At 34.4% G+C, this 19,221-nt stretch overlaps 1 long non-coding RNA gene across 1 annotated transcript; it reads left to right on the top strand.

The window, feature by feature from the left end:
• The first annotated feature begins 5,589 nt into the window (after window positions 1–5,589).
• LOC149781417 (uncharacterized) lies at window positions 5,590–16,162 on the top strand. The gene is made up of 3 exons (XR_016414506.1): window positions 5,590–5,729; window positions 9,877–10,044; window positions 14,537–16,162. It is a non-coding gene; the product is annotated as an uncharacterized LOC149781417 (long non-coding RNA).
• The last annotated feature ends 3,059 nt before the right edge of the window (window positions 16,163–19,221 follow it).

Here is a 19,221-nt window from a genome sequence, read left to right as displayed (position 1 = left end):
GTATCTGTCCATTTCTTGGCGTACCGATACAAAATACCGTGTTTCGTCGCGAACTTCACCTCGACATCAGACAATTTCCGTATGGACCCTGCTTTAGGGTACCTGCGTACCTTGTTGAGAGGCAAATCTTCCTCTTGAAGTTTCCTCAACTCGTCAGGTAGCAAATTGTCTATGGGCTAAGTCGTGGGTCGTAGCGACTTTGACCCTGACCTTCGCTTCTTAGCCCTTGTCTCAACATACCCAACGTGTACACATCATAGGGTTAGACTGTGGTAACACATACCTACAACCTAATATTACGTTATGAGACATTCCCGATAAACACACCGCTTGATTTCGTCACTTTACATATAGCGAATCAATATCAATGTTAAAGACCGTGAGATAATCTTTCGTCCGGTTAGCAAACTGGACTTCAACCGTCTCGCCTGTGTTATCTCCAGGCCTGACATTACTACTATCTATCAAGACCGGATAACTACAGCCGGTATCATATAACACGGTTGCCATCTCCCCCATTAATCGTAGCTACCGGTGTGTTAGTCAAATCCACTGTTTCCCGTTTCTTATCAGTATTCGGAGTTCAGGACTTAATCGTTGTCGGACGATACTTCATAAAATCCATAACGACATGGCCTGGTCTGTTGCAGCCGTAACACACCGGTTCACATTTCCTCCCTGTGATATCCTTCACTGCCCCCTAAGTCTTCCCCGACCAACGGAAATGTTCTCGACTGAGATATCCTGCCGCTAGCCTACCACCATTTTGATCATTCCTCTTTATGGTGCCACCTCAGTGGTCTTCCTATGCTCACCGATGCCAAGTCGGTCCCTCCCACCCCAGATGGGTGGACTCGAGTGCGCGCTGTCATACAGTTCGGCCATCACGCTTATATCATCCAAGGTTGAGAATTCACTCTCCGCTCAGAACACTATTAAGTCTTTTCTGTATGTACTAAAAACGTGCTGTTTCAAAATTCCTTCGACTATGCTTTCATACGTTAGCGCGGTACCAGACATTTTCATCCATTTATCAAACTTTACACGTACGCGGCTATGGAATTGAGTGTGCGTTTTGGTAGCTCTCTTTGACGATTCTCTGAAGAGTTTCCGAAACGTTTCCGCAGACAGCTCTCAGTGCCGTAGTAGCGCTTTCTTCAGGGTGACGTAGTTGTCTACCTCATTCGGTATCATATTATGGTAGACGTCTTTCGCGGCTCCATGTAAGAATGCCGAAAGATTGATAGCCCACCGGTCTTTGGGTAGCTGAACATGGACATGGTGGTCTGTACTGGTCGTCTGTCTTCAGATCGCCTACTTGTGTGTCCGGAATGTTCATTCAGCTCTTCGCCTCTTCTGGACTCTGCATCGATCCTCAATCTCTCCATGGCTAACACATGTTCGCGTTCTCTATCTTTTTCTTCGGTCTGCAATCTGGCTAGTAAATTCTCGTTCAGCTGCTTACTCAGCTGCTTGTCTGTCTTTCTCTCGTTCGCGGTCAGCTGCGTGTTCTCTAACACTTAGCTCACCAAATCCAGCTAACTGGGCCCCCACGTGTTCTTACCAAATGACTTAAATTCTCTAACTAATTGCCTGTCTGTTGCCATCCTGATCTACTTTTACGGTGACACAAGAATTAAGTCCATTACCTATACTTAAGTTTTACTGCCCTAGTCGAAAATAGTTCCACACGTATTTAACCTACCTCTAGTATGGCCAACTCAATTAAACCAGACTATTCCTGCATCAACATTAATAACGGGAAGTGCACAGCTGGAATGTCTTCCCCAAATTAAGCGTGACGCTTACACACTAATAAGGCATAATTACTACTTCGGGATTGGACTAAATATTTCTTCTCCCAAGAGAATACAAAGGTAATTCTTCACTTTACTCCACAACTTTAGAATACGACCCGACAGCAAAGTATGTGCCCCAATTTCTTACAATATTTTCATCACAATATGAAAAGAAATGGCAAGAAAAATTGCATGCACAAAATATAAAAACGTAAGCAGACAATGATTTGATTCACTTGAATTGATATTTCTTGACGAGTACTATGGAAATTATCAATGTTTAGATACTCATTATATTCTGTATTTGCTCAAACTCTTTACTCTAATAAAAATGTTCTGATAACGGGACGAGCGCCCACTTTATAACGCTCCGCTTTTTGTAAAGGGTGAGGTTGATTGGCGGATGGTACCCTCTTTCAAGGTGTCCGATTTATTCGAATCTCTTTATCTAGATTATTGCTTATGGTGTGAGAATAAATAGAGATTTGAGCAGATATATAGAACAGAATGAATCAAGCCCCCGTACATTAAAAATCTAAATTTTATCAATTACACAAATAATGGTGATAATACAATACAATAGGAAGATACACTTCTTTTTGGAATAAATCTTTCACCGAATTGGTTCATCATACAATTGAGTGAACAATCAAAGTCATTGACTGGTGTAATTGCATAACCTGCTTATCACTGGTTCACTCCAATTTCACTGAAGCTGTTCTCTGTCCTTTCACCCTTTTCCTTTCTTCCTCCAATCCTCCCTACTGTCTCGCCTCCTTTCGGCCCTCAAACACTGTGTGGGTAGGTGGATACGTAAGCATGTAGAGACACAGATACTTGGATACATCAGTGCGTAGGTACGTCTGAAGAGCTATTTTCCCCTTTTTAAAAAAAAAAACAGAGAACAACCTAAATTTTTTGTCGGTTATTCAACTGGATAGATCGTTACTCCCAGATCATACTATCGTTATTGAAACAGATACCAAAGTTTATTTAATCGGCCAAGCATGGCAGACCGAAACAATCCTAATTTCAGAAGATTAATGAACTTCCTAATGGCTAATTCATCACTTCGCATTAACAGACGAGACATAACAGTTCCGTTCTAGTCTTAATTATACAAATTAATGAATGGAATTCAATACATGGTTGAACTACCTTATGTTCAGCAAATATACACATTCACGCCTTTAGCATACATGAAATCACACTTCATGTCTTTACAACGTTATTTTCAGTCAATATGTACTCATGTCTTTACTATACGTGAAATTACCTAAGATCGGTGAATTCACACGGATTCTCGTAACTCATGTTGTCTAGAGTAATGCATCAAATCCTTAGAACCTAATTCAGATAAAAACAAGACGACTAAGTCAAACAATTCGTCAAATTTATATATAAAAAAAAGATTATTGTAGGAATTCATATATATAAAACTCAAAACAGATATACTCATATCAAGAGAATTGATCACGAATTTGAACAACTAAATTCATGCACATATAAGCAATTAAATTCAAGCACGTCATAATGTTGGTATCAACAAATAACGTGACAATTGACGCAAAAACCTCCTGCTTCAAGCTTTGTTCGTTTATACTGCCAAATTGTGTCCGTCGACCTTTCAGACATCCGGTCCCTTGGACAAATGTTTTACGAGAGAATTTCTTCCAAATTGACTCTCGGTGTCCCTTGTACTTTTACTCTTGCAGCAACGCTTAGAATAATTAGATTTTTTGAGGGGGGGGGGAATATTTAAAGCTAGGAAAGTTCGTGTGGGAAATACGCCCATATTTAGCGTAACCAATCAGGATGAAATAGTTTTACCGCCTTTTATCAATGCGCCAAAATTGTGGTCAGCTTGCCCTTCCAGTTTTTCGACTAACGGTTTCTGGAAATTTTCAATTTTGACATTTCAGATATGAATTAGAAGTTAACCCTGTCCCTAATAGTCCATCTCGCGGTTAAGTAAACGAATGCTTAATTTTAAAATCTCTACCTCTCTACCTCTACCGACCAGACATTATAAATCATTGCAGCATAGCGATTTAACAAGCGCCTCTCCCCATAAATCTAATTAATTGTTATCTAACCCAAACTAATGTGCATTTAGTAGATCGACAGAACTTTGCCCCCTTACATACCGTATTATTCTAGCAATCAATGTTATAAATAATGAAATAGAGATGAGATGACAATAACAGTAAAATGTAAGAACAAAAATAATTATAACTAATAACGAATTAATTAAATCATGTAAATTTAAATAGTATTCATCACAGGATTACGTTCAATTAGTGCTCTATGAATATAATGTCCCAGTTTTATTAGCTCAGATGATTTCATGGAATTTAGTAATTTAATAAATTTCAACATACTTTGCTATTCCAAAAAGAGTTTATGTTTTAGCTATATTCATCTGCCAGAACACTGCAAAAATTAAAAGTTGTTTCATCTAAAGAGGTGCGATATGGTATTTTCCATCTCTCTGATTCACTATGAGTAGACATTCTTATTTTTGATGGGGACTTTCTTCATTTAGCCACTGTTACTATATTCAAAAATCCTTCTGGTCGAAATGAGGTGAGAAATGTCTATATGAGCTAGCTCTAGAATATTCTCTTATTCAATCTAGAAAGCTAGCCCTTGTTTTAACAAAGATAAGAAAATCATTATGTTCCTAATAACTGTATTTTTCTCCACTTCCTCAGACCGAGACTATTTAATAAACTAGTTTATCTTCCATCCCTAGGAAGGAAATAAAAAAGTGTGTGTGTGTGTCTGTGTCTGTGTGTCTGTGTCTGTGTGTCTGTGAGTGTGTCTGTGTGTATTTTTAACGTAGCTTCACTAATTTTTTTGGTCATATCGATATAATTATGCAGTGTGGCACTTTATAGTGATGTCTCGCACTGGAAAAAAAATGGGACACCGCCGCGAGAATCGAACTCGAATCCTCGTGTTTGGCAAAAGGGATTCACACAAAGAAAGACAAATGTGGCTATTTATATATAAGATCCTGTTCAACAGCATTTCGTTGTTTTTATCTTCTGTCCCAGGTACAGTTAGCAAACGAACTAAGACCGAGTTGATGAGAAAATTGCTCTCAGTGTTATGTACATCTCTCTCTCTCTCTCTCACACACACACACATACACACACACACACAAACACCATGTTTCTTATTAATTATTGCTACATTGTTCTCATTCTCATGTTTACATATGTTGAAATACTTGTATCATGTGGGGCGAGGGCTAATTAAGTTTTTAGAACTTATACAAAATCCAATTTTGCATACTGCGACATTAAACTATGTTTAAACTGAATAGAATTGAACAATTTCACTTAATAAAGCAATTGTTTGGCTGCTAGAGACATAATCAGAGATGATAAAATGCGTGAAATCTAAAATCTCAGGAGACTATTCACTATCCAGCTCAAGGAAGAGACCAACTGGTTGCATTAACTATTGTATGACTTGATTAAATTCCTGTGAAAGATCGCACTTTACTCTGGAAGAATTGGATGTACTTGCTAGCCTAGAGCAGAACTTCTGACGCAAGTTCAACGTGCATAAAATCAAGTTCCTAATTGATGACAATGCAATCACGGCTTTTCTCTCAGAATTTAAGGGATCAAACGTCGCAACCTTGGTTATACCGTAACGCGAGCTTTGCAGTATGGATGATGCATCCAGGAGGCGGTGCTATTTATAACCAGCCTATGGCGTGAGGAACGAAGTGGAGCGGTATTAGATAAACAGCACCAATCAGACACAGAACCCCGATTCTCTTTTGTCTAGCGATAATTGACACTTGGTCTCGGCAAGAATATAGCAAGATGACAAAATCCGGAACTTTTGTTACAGCATGCGTTTTTCTATTCTTTCTTTTGTCGACAGTAGGAGCAAATTGGTATGGGAAACGAGGTAAGGTAACTTTATATTTTATTTATTTCATTTTATTTTTCACATACTCTGCGCTGAATAATTATAGTTATGTGTAATTAACATAGTTATAATCATGTATAATTATCAGAACGTGTTATGAAATTAAAAAATCTCATTGCCTCTAAAGCCAGAAAATATTAATGCGTGTCAGACTATATCAAGAACTTTCGATTGATAAATCATATAAGTTTTCTTGAAGTATTTTTTTCAGAACCATGTAATATTTCGATTTTGATTATTTAATAGCGTTAATTCTTCCAATAAAAGAAGTTTCTATTATTAAATATTTTGAACATGTAATTCATATACGATCACTACTTACAAACATATAACATGCTTGGATCACATGAACACAATACCAGAAGATTAAGAGACATTACGCCACGTTAAGAAACAACACTAAATAATGTAAAATATATGGCATTAGGTTAGACTTTATCAGATTTGATTTTAATGCTAAACATTTTTATAGCCAGAAAAAGGAAATGTAAGACTTAAATAAAAGAAAGTTATTAAAAATAAGCATCATACAAAAAGACTACGTTTTACCATACACAATGGATGTTTACTTATCAAGTCGGGAAAATGATTTAAAAGCGTCTTGTATTTTATTTTAAGGTCATTGTCATCAATGTATTTCTTCATCTTAGAGTCGAAGACAGATGCATGCATGACCGACTAAGTTAGGGACTTTATTTCCTCTTAAAGAGAGATTACATCATTTGTATCAAAGTCAAGATAATGCTATAAACTAATAAAGGAATAATGAGTCAGCTAACGTATTACAAGATGGCACATCTTTTGCAACACTTATACAAATGTCTTTATCAGAACTGATATCGTATACCTTGGTATACCACTGACACACTAAAAGCATAATGCTAGTAATGGTACAATAATAGAAGTCCACGGAATACCTATTGCTAAATGATTAGAATTACCTTATGGAATAATAAAGATAAGGATTTTTTATATGAATTTTTAACAAATTTCAAATTACTTTATAATTTATTTCTATTGTGGGAAACTGGCAAATGCATATAAATATATGAACTCGGGGAAAAAATACAAAGAAATAATTCTCATATGCTTAATCTAAGCAATGAAATGTTTAAACACCTTTATAATATACAACACGGAAAGTATAAATAGATGTTAACATTATACTACATTCTTACTCCATGATAAATATGCATATGTATCAATGAGATTTATTTTGTAATATGAAAACTTTTCTTAGGTAATTAAATAATTTTCAAATATACCAACATAACTCTTGAAAAACAAATGTACATGTACTGTTCAACGAAAACTTTTGTTGTACCTAGTAATACATGTATAGATGCATTGGTTGGTTATTGATTTGTCTGTTAGCATGTATGCATTATGGGCATACTTAATTGAAGGCACACATTTATTTTGTCACATATATACGTTGCATGTATGCATGTATTAGTGAATGCTCAATATATGTCACTCTGGATGGACATCTGCTACAGTAAAGGCAGTATTTAGTCAAATTTATTTGTAGGAAAAAGTAAATTACCAAGGAATATATTAAATCTCTCAAAAATATCCATACAAAATATTTAAGTTCAGAGTTAAAAATGCAACAGCCGTAAATCAAACTGTGTGCCGCAAGACCATTTGTATAAAAAGAACGAGGCAGTGAAACGTGGATGGGTTACATATATCAATTGTACCGTAGACAATGACAAAATTATTAAGACCACCGAATCCCAATCAACAGCGAACAATGGTTAAATTAAATTACACATCCATTTGTTGTTTTAAAAACTGATTCAAGATTTTTTGTAACTAGTCTTTGCACACATTTGGTTTGTTAAAATAATATATAAAATTCAGACACAAATATTAATCTTTTTATTTTTAGAGTATTTGTCATCAATAAAAAAAATAGATAGATAGATAGATAGTTAGATAGGGTTTAATATCATATTACAAGAACCCTGTCTTTATTGTGGCGAGGCATACAGCAAATAACGTTTAAAAAATACCAGAATGATATACCTTATGTTATCCGTACTCTTTTAAAAAATGTCTCAGCGTGAACGTCAAAACACGTTACACATCTTAGGTTAAAAATGTTGCCTCTGACGACATGCAGGAAGGCGCATTTGGCCGTTCCTGAATTCGTGAGCCAAACGTTTGATCTAACTACCCTTTGCTTCCTTTTCATATGTCAGAATGGATCCCGATATCAGTCCAGTATGCTAGAACGCTTCTTTTACTAGACGTGTACTTAAAGTTACAACTGTTTGTGCTGTCGGTGAAAACTGAACCTACCCATTCAGAAAAAAGTCGACTTCAAAATAAGCCGTCATATTCCTACAACGCTTAGCAGCAATATATTTGGAAAGCAAGGCGCCCAATTCCTATAACGCTTAGCTTTTAAAAGTAAGATGTCTCAAAAACAAGTTGTCCAATTCCTACAACGCGTCACTTTTAAAAGTAAGACGTCTCGAAAACAAGTTGTCCAATTCCTACAACGCGTCACTTTTAAAAGAAGTCTCGAAAACATGACGCCACATTTGTTTAATGCATACCTTTATGAGTGAACGTGCGCTAAAGATAGGCAGCCATATCTTCGTTGAGAAAATACAAATATCTGCAATTAAATGTAATAATCGAATTTCATTTTAATATGGATTTAAGAGGTTCTCTATGAATGCTGCATTTATCTCGATTTCTTGTAGTATAATGTAATTTTAGATTCAGAGCAAGGACTTTCCCATAGTGTAACGATATTTTTACACGGAGATATATATATATATATATATATATATATATATATATATATATATATATATATATATATATATATATATATATCCACCCACAAATAAGGTGAAAATAAGGTAAAGAATAATTTACTAACGAGTAATATAATCCCCCTGCATATTTTCGAGGTTTTATTTTGGGTATTTAACACGTGTGAGCCCCATCAGGATCATACTATTTCCTCCTATTTGATATTGATCTTTTATAAATAAACCAAGAGAAAGTTAATTAAAAGTTATCCGAACCGGAATCTGCTTATTATAATTGACGATCGAAGAAAACTGGATACAGTAGCAGTAAATACTAGGTCAAATGTGTACACCTATATTACTGATCCTGTTATTAAATAATTTATGTCATTGCCATTGCTCTGCGATTTAGGTGTTAACACGTGAGATAAACCCTGCATGTAATATCAAGCTTAGAGTAGCAAGGTAATATCTGTATTTTCAAAAGAAAAATAGAAAAACAACTCAAGATAGCTAACCGTTATAAGTGCAGGGTCATTGACTTTACATTGCTTGTATATAAGTTTCAGTACTCCAATAGTGGAAGCCGAGGTAACGTAACTAGTAAAGCGTTGGACTGGTAATTCAAGAGTCGTCGATTTGACACAATCGCAGGCCAGCACAAGTTGTTTGCAATGGTGTGTCTTGGGAAAGGCTGTTAGCTCTGTTTTCGAGGCATGATATGATACTTTTGATGTGTTAAAAGTACCATTAAACAAAAACAATTACTCCAGCTACAATTTTGCTTTGCACTATTAAACACACTAAATACTTTCACAATTATGGCAAAACTACACATTCAGGCGCTTTAATAAATTCTTTGATTACTATAAACTCCAAATGCTTTATTATTGTTATGTAATTTTACTTAATGTTATTGCACGTTGTGAAACAGTGGTTTGCGTAGGGATAATAAAATGGGGTCGGTTTGGGGTGGATTTGCAAATTCAGTAACACCACATGATATTTATGGGCAAATGGAACAAAGTCTTCTCTGATAACAGATATTAAATATATAATTTTAAGAGAGGTCAAGATAACATTTGTCCTGAAATATATAATGGCTGTATACGGGCATCAAAAACAAATATATGAAATATATCAACTGTATGCATCTCCGGATCCAGTGGGTGAGATTAGCCATGCACGCGTGATCTTTTTCTCAATGCATTATAGTGGTTTGGAATCGCGTCAGGCAAGAAACAAAGAGTAACTGTCACTTTATGTGTACTTGTATATACAAAGCATAAGCGTATATCATCAGTTGATACTACCATCCAATTTCTCTGTTGTAATAAGTCAGCTTTCACCTGCAGGTGCGAAGGTTGACAGCACATTACTCAGTCTTCTTGAGGGGAATGTGTCAGATCTCATAACCAGGAAGGGCCAGGATGACAAGGAAACTTTGAGGGCTATTGGCAAAATTGTACAAGACTGGCAGATGCGACAAACAATTGATCCACCAATACTGGCAGAAGAATAAGGTAAACTCTTGATAAAATCATACTAGTATGTAAAGTAATTATAAGTGTTATATACAGCATGAACAAGATTAAACAGTAACTGCACTCAACAGTCAGAAACAGAACCCAGATGAATGCGTTAAAAACAAAGTTTTGAGTAAAGCATGATGGCGGTACGAAATGGTATGCTTCGGTCGCAGCGTGTTTCATTCCATAAAACACAAGTAATACATACTACATTAAAAAGTGACCAAACAAACACAGAGAAATGCGAAATCAGAGAGCTTTAATTTAATGCTTTATTTATATATTTGTATGTGCTACTCGTTGCAATTTGTCGTTTTTATTTGTGAGTATTTGCTGATGTCAAATTGGACAAGCAGGTCCATAAGCGCTATAACTTGTTTAGACTTGTCATTGCACCGTGCTTCTACTGTGTTTCACACACACACACACACACACCACACACACACACACACACACACACACACATATATATATATATATATATATATATATATATATATATATATATATATATATATATATATATATATATATATTGTACGCTGTATCAATGATAGACCACCACGAGATGTATACATTTTTCATGAAATGGAAACGAGGCTTGCCGAGTTTTCATTTTAATCAAAAGGTTATACAACGGTATATCATTGATACAGCGTTCACACTATACATATATTTTATTTATACCACATTTATATTATTACACATATTTTTTGCACTTTGAATGCAGTTATGCTCCGGGCAACTGTGTATTGACCGAGTGAATAAACTCCTCACATCTCTACCAGTGTGTATCCTACAAAATATAGTTTTACGATTTTTCTTGTTGTTCACAATCACATATGCAAATTGATAAGTTGGTTGTATTCTTTTTTAGCTTCTATTGTTATTCACGTTTATTAAGTCAGTATAAGACACACTCAAGATTTAAACATGAAATATGGTTTTTATGAAGAAATTAGTACACTACAAACACGGTAGGCTTCTTGTCCACTGATCAGGATCTGTCAGGCATTCACACTCTGGCGTATGGAAATTAGCGTGGAATTAAAACTAAGCGAAATGACGAACCAACAAGAGGTAATGAAAATACTTTATTATATTGACAGGTCATCTAGGTCATTATTCTGCTTTAATTAACATTTCTAAATACTATGCAATTTTTTCTCTCTCTCTCTCTCTCTCTCTCTCTCTCTCTCTCTCTCTCTCTCCTTTGTACGGTTTGATTAAACTTTACCATCATTCATAGGTCTTGAGACATCATCGTATGACACAAGCGAGAATCCCCAACGCTCGACCATTTGGACATTTTTATATTTAGTAATTAATACTCGATTTTTAGAACATTATGATTGGTTTAAGAAACAACAACATCAAAACATTAAATACGCTACAGTATGTGTGCCTCGTAACTATGTGTCATTGATATTATGAACTCTTTAGATAGATCCCAAGGAAGGCGAAAACATACCGTTACTGTAGGTTACTTGGTACAAGTTCAGTTTGAAAGTTTTCGTTCAGGGCAATGTTTTTCTCTCTCACTCCAGATTTTTGCTTATTTTGTCCCTTAGATGGGAGAAGGGATTGGAGAAAAGAAAGGATTCCGATGAAATTATGTATCATTTTAATTTCTTTTAGAAAACAGGGACATTAATACTTTTTATCGTTATTTTCGTTTTATGATTAATGAATAAGTAAAAATTCATCATTGCTCTATAGGCCTGCAGTCGAAAGAATGTTTATATATTCGTACTATTACGACATGGGCGGATCACAATTTGATATACCAATAGTAATGGCATAGCAATTCGCTTTATACCAACACTTGAAATGCCATGTTATTTTAATGCATGTGGTACACACACACACACACACACACACACACACACATACACACACACACACACATTCTTGTGTCTTAAATATAACATTTTATACAATTTGATATATTACTTCCGTGTTAAGGCCATTAAGATACAAAGTATCTAACTCATGAATCCAATAACTTTCTTTAATCAGCCTATTCATGTCTCCATGCACAATATATATTGGTATGAAAGAAATATAGAGTAAAGAGTGATTATTTGTATTAAAATGTATTGAAATATTAGATGAGAATTGAGGATCTCTACAATTTTTGATATGAAAGCGATGATTATTCATTCTCTTAGAAACTTGTTGAAGTGTTTGTTACATTTTTTCCAGGTTATCAAATAAATCACATCAGCTGATATTCAGTTAGGGTTATAACGTAGTGAAAATATCTCTTTTGTACTGGCGCTACTAAAGAAGTACTTTTTTTTCTTATATTTGTACATTGAGAGTACCGATGTCTGTTACATTTAGATGACGAAAAATATTTTGTTTTATATTTTTTTTTGTCTGTTTAGTTCTAATTAAAAATCAAGCAAATTCTTGTGTCTTGTATAAGAAAAAATTGGTTTATTTGTGCAAAGTGATTTTACGCTGTTTTTTTTTTTTTGTTTTTTTTTTTTTTGTTGGATACATTAAGGAGACTCCACTATTTATTAATTATAAGGCTTATATTAGTTAACGAAGGATTATATTGTGCTGTGTAAGGAATTATATTTTTCTCTGTTGTACATTTTGCCGTGTTTTATTTTAGTTTTCGATGAAATGCAATTTGCGAGTATTTATTTTTATTGCCTTGTTGATGCTGGGTAATCCTCGCGAGCTTCTCAAAAATGTAACATTGGATATGTTTAAAGTGTCTTCTTTGTGACTGTTTCTAATTTAATGTTTTCAGCACTTCGCTCCTTGAAGTGCTATTTTTGTTCATGAGTTTGTTTTATGGCATTTTTTAAGGTGATGAAGATTATGATTTGAAGTAACTTTTTACCTGTTATCAAAATAAGATAAAGCTGAGATTAGGTGGCGTTTTTCTATAAATAGGGATATACAATTGATTTAATTGTTTCCATTTCCACCACACTCGAATCAAATTCAAAGTTTAGACATATAGGGATATATTACAATATATTATATGTATATTTGTAATATTGGATTCTAATATTCGTGAACAGGAACGAGGATTTTCAGAGATCCAGCTCAGAGTGTATTCTATTTGTAAGGAACTCACCTATCACAAAACAGTCTAGAATTTTAACTACTCTTCTCATATGCCTGGCCCTAAAGAAACATGGATAATAAACTAAAGAAATAGGATAATGTGTCATCCAGACTATTTCATGTACAATTTAAACAGTAAATAGACTTTCAAAATCGGTGCATTGGCTCATATCTTGTTCTTTCCTTCTTGTTGCAAGATATAGTAATATATTTTCTTGACGTGTATATCTGACCAAGAAGGCAGGCCAACTATTGCCCATATTGATCCTGTTAGGGCATTAGCTGGCTCCTCAAAATAATAAAACCTTTACAAGAATCGATGTCGTGTCGGTCAGTTTTATAAACTTCATTAACTCGACATCGATTAAACAACAGATGTTTACAACTGACTTGAAGTCCTTTCGACTGCTCATCTCTATGTCCTAATTACTTGCAACTGATTTTAATCTTTCTTGCTATAGTCTATGCTATAGTCTATGTGTTACCTTAGTTAAGGAAATCTACAAAATCACGACTCTTGACTTTAATTATATCTTTGAATATCAACGTACGTGCATTTTTCACACACACACACACACACGTGCGCGGCGTAAATAACTGTAGGATTCACAGTACTAATTATGTTACAATATGAACCAATCTAGAAAAGGTTGAACATAAATTATACTTTGGTTGGAGGGCCGTGATTGGTCAATCATGAAAAGTAATATTGTAATTAAAAGAACCTTTTGAGAGCGGATACTATTTATTGCTGAAACAAACAGAAACTGTGCTCTGTTACAATTTCAGTCCTTTCACACTGGAACAATCAGTACAGGAATTGGCACCTTTAAGGTGCGAAATTGAAAACACACGATTCAAACACAGTGAGATCAAAGAACGAACGCGGTTCATAGTGTTTCTTCAAGCAGAAGCTTGCATCAATTTTGTGTCTATATACTGGGAAAAATAGATCTGAATATAAGTATTGAGAAATGTAAAATTATTGAATTTGTAACATAATTATGTTTTGCAGGTTTACTATGGGAGCTGAATTAACACAACGAGTCCTTTATGAAGTCCGTTGTCTGCAAATATACAACCTTAAATCGCTTCTAATGGCTTATGTGTGAAATCGTTTATTTTTTAGAAATGAGTCATGAATATCTGATATGTGTAATACAAGTCTTTGGCGGAAATGAAGGCAAATGTAATTTGGATGGCAAATCATAGAGGACAGAACGGCCGACACATAAAACAGAGATAATCAAACAAACAAGACTGATTAATAGCGACAGGCTATTGTCTTCTAAAACGTTTGATGGCTTGGTATATAATCATATGGTGAGAGTTATCGTTATGTAGTAAGTATTTCATTAACATATCGATAACACAGTGTTCTTTCTTTTGGTTTCAGGACTCCAGGCAAGTTCGTCTATTTGTCGAGAGTAAATTTTTCTTTGCTTTGAGCTTTCTTCCTTACTGAACTTACGTGAACATTTTCCACACAAAGAAGTTTGTATCAAGGCAAAACAGTTGATGGATTCAACAGAAAACTGCATGTCGGTTATAAATTATTTTGAAATATGTATCTAGTACCCTGTCGAAAAAGCATCGTGTTGCATAGAAGTATAAGGGGCCCTATTAGTACCCACTAAGTCAAATTACCCATCACTTTAATGCATCTCACATACCAGCGTGCAACCTATAACACGTTCACTTGTGAAATACATGAGATAGTTCAATACAATATTGTGATTTGAAAATGAAGAGGGATGCGCCAAAATTTTCAATCACTTTCTTATTTCAAATTTGTATGTCATGGGGACAACAGTAGAAAATACATATTCACAAACACGTGCATAATGTTCAGTTATAACAATACAAACACTAGCAGGATCTGAATAACACAATTTGTTTTGGATTAAGTTTTATTACTTTATAGAAGAACGTTGAAAGCAGGAAAGGCACATCAATTACATATAATCACACGAATGCAGAGAAAGGAAACATAGTAAACAGAATATAAAATACGTTCATAACCTTCATTATTAAAGATTTCGTATTAGTCTCAAACAGGTAATTTTACATTTAGTTGTATAGAAACATTTTCCTAACGTCTCAGCTTATGTCATTCTCCCCATAGCAGGAAGTACTTTACGCATTTTCGAATCATGTTTAAACGTTTCTTAAAACACATGTGTTTACATAATGTTGTAAGAGTAAATTATGGAACAGCCTTAAGTGTATAACTTATAAATGTTAGTGACATAAATATCCCTGATATTCACTATTAATACTGGACATGCTCTTATATAACTGATAAATGTTAGTGACATAAATATCCCTGATATTCACTATTAATACTGGACATGCTCATATATAACTGATAAATGTTAGTGACATAAATATCCCTGATACTCACTATTAATACTGAACATGCTCATACTCCCTAAAATAAATGAATACAATATAACTCTCTTGGTTATATTCTGAATTGTATTACTCCATATCACATTTGCCAGATAAACACACAAAACTATATACGTCTTTTGTTCTGAGTCGGCGATAAGAACGGGTTCAATATGGCGTAGAGACGTAATCATATGTCATTCCAAACGGGGTTTTCCCCCCGAACTCAGTATAAAACACGAATGTGTTTTTTTTATTTATTACATGCCCCATTTTACACTTTCTATATAATTTTGTCTTTACCGTATGAATGAAATTTAGAAAGAAATGGATTTGTATAAACGTCTGATTAGAAATATCTACTCGCGGACATCAAAAAGAGAGCACACAAGTAGTTCTAATTTGGGTATGTGATAAGGACAGATTGAACAGCTCTATCGAACGGTACATCAGAATGCAATATTGACAGAGTATGTAATAAAGTGCAAGACAACGTTCAGAAAGAATATAATTTTCTGAATGAAAGCAGTGAAAACCTTAACAGAAAAAAACATGAAAATCGATGTGCAATTCTTGCTTTCATATAATATAAAATGTAACCTTCCATTAAAATAAAAAATTATCTTTCTTAGTTGCCTTCGTTTTAATTACTTTTGTTGGTTTTATTTACTCTTCAACCTTTGTATGCGATACTTATAACTAATAGCCTTCTTTCTGCAGATACTAAGTTTCACTAGTTATATATCTAGATCTCAATAAATTCCATTGATCTGCTTTTACGGATCTGTCGCTGTTATTTTGCATAAATATTCTTCATCTATAATGTCTTCATCTATTACCTGAGATTCGAAACGCTAAGCAGACTTTATAAAGGAACTAGCTATCAAGTCTCAGACACAACAGACACGAGAAAGACTGTAGATCACCTACATATTGCATTGGTGTTGTGTGTCATTTTGTGAGGAATTGTGAAAAAGAATTCAAATATATGCTCATCATTATAGTAGGGAAGATTTTCAAAGAGTTCTTCTGTTGCCCAATGCCACCGTATATCACGAATTTATGTATTCATGAATAAGCATACGTACGGTTTGGAAAGGTACGTTGTATTGTTGTAGCAGTATATCAGTAGTATAGGGCGGTGCGGGGGAAGAGCTATATTAGGAAAGGCCAAGAATATTTTTTCACGCAATGGGTCTCATTACCGAGCGAATCAAGTAACTTCTGTGTAAGTCTGGTTTGACAGTCAGTGTTCCCCTGCTTCCAAGGCCCTCAATACAACAGTCGCTGTCACCTGAAAGGTTCTTAAAAGCTCAAACACTACACATACAATTTCTCTAATCACCTAATAACCACAATTACTAAATCCTAATAATTTCATACTTTCATCTTTATTCTTGTTTCACATTTGCGTGCTTCACCAGTATCTTTAGTCGAATATTAGTATTTCACACCATGCAAGAGAAACACACGAATCAAGAATACAAGCAAAATTATTATTATTCCTATTTCAAATTACTAAACACGTGTACCTAAAATTATCCAGAGAATTCCCTTTGTTTTTTGGGGGTGGGGTGGAGTGGGGGCATTTTAGAACTAGTCCATGGTGTCATGATTTACATTTTGGCATCTGCTCCTATAAATTGGCAAATTGCTCGTGTTGAGAAATATCTTATCAACACTCACTTCACATAATCAACAAAATGTTGATTAAGGTTGTTAGGGATATAAACATTGCGTGGAAGCTAAGAAGTTACAATATACACAAACAAATACATGATCTTGTTTTGTTTCATTTTGAAAGCAATTACGAACTGAGTGTTGAGTCATGCAATCTGATTAGTTGAAATTTAATTCCTACTTAGAACTGATAAGTTAAATGCAAGTCTAGAGTAACTAAGACTTGTGTTTGATCAACCGAGGCTAGATCATAACTCTAAGATAATATATGGTGTGATGATCTAAAAAAGTCGGACTTCATGTAGTGTCCGAATAACCCCAAAGCACATAACTCTCGAAAGAATTTTCCATTTAGTCAAACTTCTCGTTTCATTAACCTTTTCATTTTGTTCGTTTGAAACACTCCAGATTTATTCCACGAGACTGGGTGACACGAATTTACTATTAGAATTTTGACAATGATGATTTGCTCGGTTAATAGAAAAATCTCGTGGATATGAACTTGATGTATATGTTTGAGGTCCATACAGTGTAGATTGACGCTTGTTAGGATCTTTTCTTCATCATACTCTAACGACTATTTGCGACAATTTGAAAAGAAAAACTGCCCATTGATTACACCATTGGTCAATTAATGTACAAGCCCAAATATTCAATCGCATCCTGCTAGGTGATAGTCGAGGCGTGATTGTCGTAATGGTCAGAGATTAGATCAATTATATTAAAAATTATGTTTAATTATTTCAAACTATCCGTATGTCTTTGTAACAGACACAATTTCCAACATATTAAATAAGGTTATTCGTCCAACAGACACAATGTACCACAGTTTTGCCAAACTTATACAATAATACAAGTTATTCATCTTATGTTAACAATTCCTCTCTGCCTTGCTAAAAATGGTATATTTTGGTAATCGCACATAAGAGAAACTGCCAGGTTGCCCATCGTCCAGGCAAAATGGGCAGAATATTGGCTGCTAGTGACCTTAATCGGGAAGCATCTATTGCAACGTTTCGAGATTGTAATATCATATTATCATCGTGACTAAATCATAGTCTGATTGGGTCGTTTATGCTGTAAACAGGATCAAGAGCAAGTGAAGTACTCAGCATTTTTTTTATCAACAGCACATTTAGTATTTCAGGCGAATTTCAATTCAGAAATTCAACTAAAATTTCGAAACGGAAATCAATTCCTATAAAACTTCTTGATAAGCAGTGAAAAGTATATCTCCTTAAAAAATAATGGTTCATTTTAAATTCAAGAATCATGCATTCAAGTAATCCACCATATATTGTATTGAAAAGTCAGTCAAAGAATTGATTGTTCCAAGTCTACAAGTATATGAAGTATATGCCTGTGATAATTTCCATACATTAAAATAAAATTAAAGATAACGTATAACCGTAATCAGCTGTGAAGTAAAACTGGTTTATTTTAAATCTCACAACTCAATAAAATTAAAACCATGTCTCTGTTTTTAAATCAACTGGACAAAGAAAGATGAATTTGATCGAATACAATGCTCTTTTATAACACAAAATTATTAATATCATAATACTGTACATAGTAAGTGTTATATGCATCAACACTATTAATCTTCCTTCATTTGCTAGATCTTGTTTCTTGAATAGCGGATATTAGAACTTTGTAAAACATAAAGAAGTGTATTAGATGATTTTTCTGCTTGATTACTCATAATAATAGCTTCATAATTAAATTAGAAATTAATGCTTTCCAATCATTACAAGTACTTTTTTTGTAATGAGCTCACTTTCAATTATAGCTTAATAAATACGATTTCAGGGAATGAAATTGAATCGTCGTTTTACAGATTATGAGCGGAGTCTAACGGACAGTGTACAATTAATCTGGAGTTATAATGTAATTATCAAGCGAGAGTTATTCTCTGAATAAAGATAGTTCAGTTAGTTTTACAGATGGTAAAATATGGAGAATGTACATGATACCTTTGCAACCCATGTACTGAGTAAGCTTGATAGTTTC

Source organism: Sinohyriopsis cumingii, chromosome 15 (genome assembly GCF_028554795.1).
Source record: "Sinohyriopsis cumingii isolate HCF-2022 chromosome 15, ASM2855479v2, whole genome shotgun sequence".
Classification (NCBI taxonomy): domain Eukaryota; kingdom Metazoa; phylum Mollusca; class Bivalvia; order Unionida; family Unionidae; genus Sinohyriopsis; species Sinohyriopsis cumingii.
Note: the sequence above shows the minus strand (reverse complement) of the source record. Positions and strands in the feature narration are given on the sequence as shown.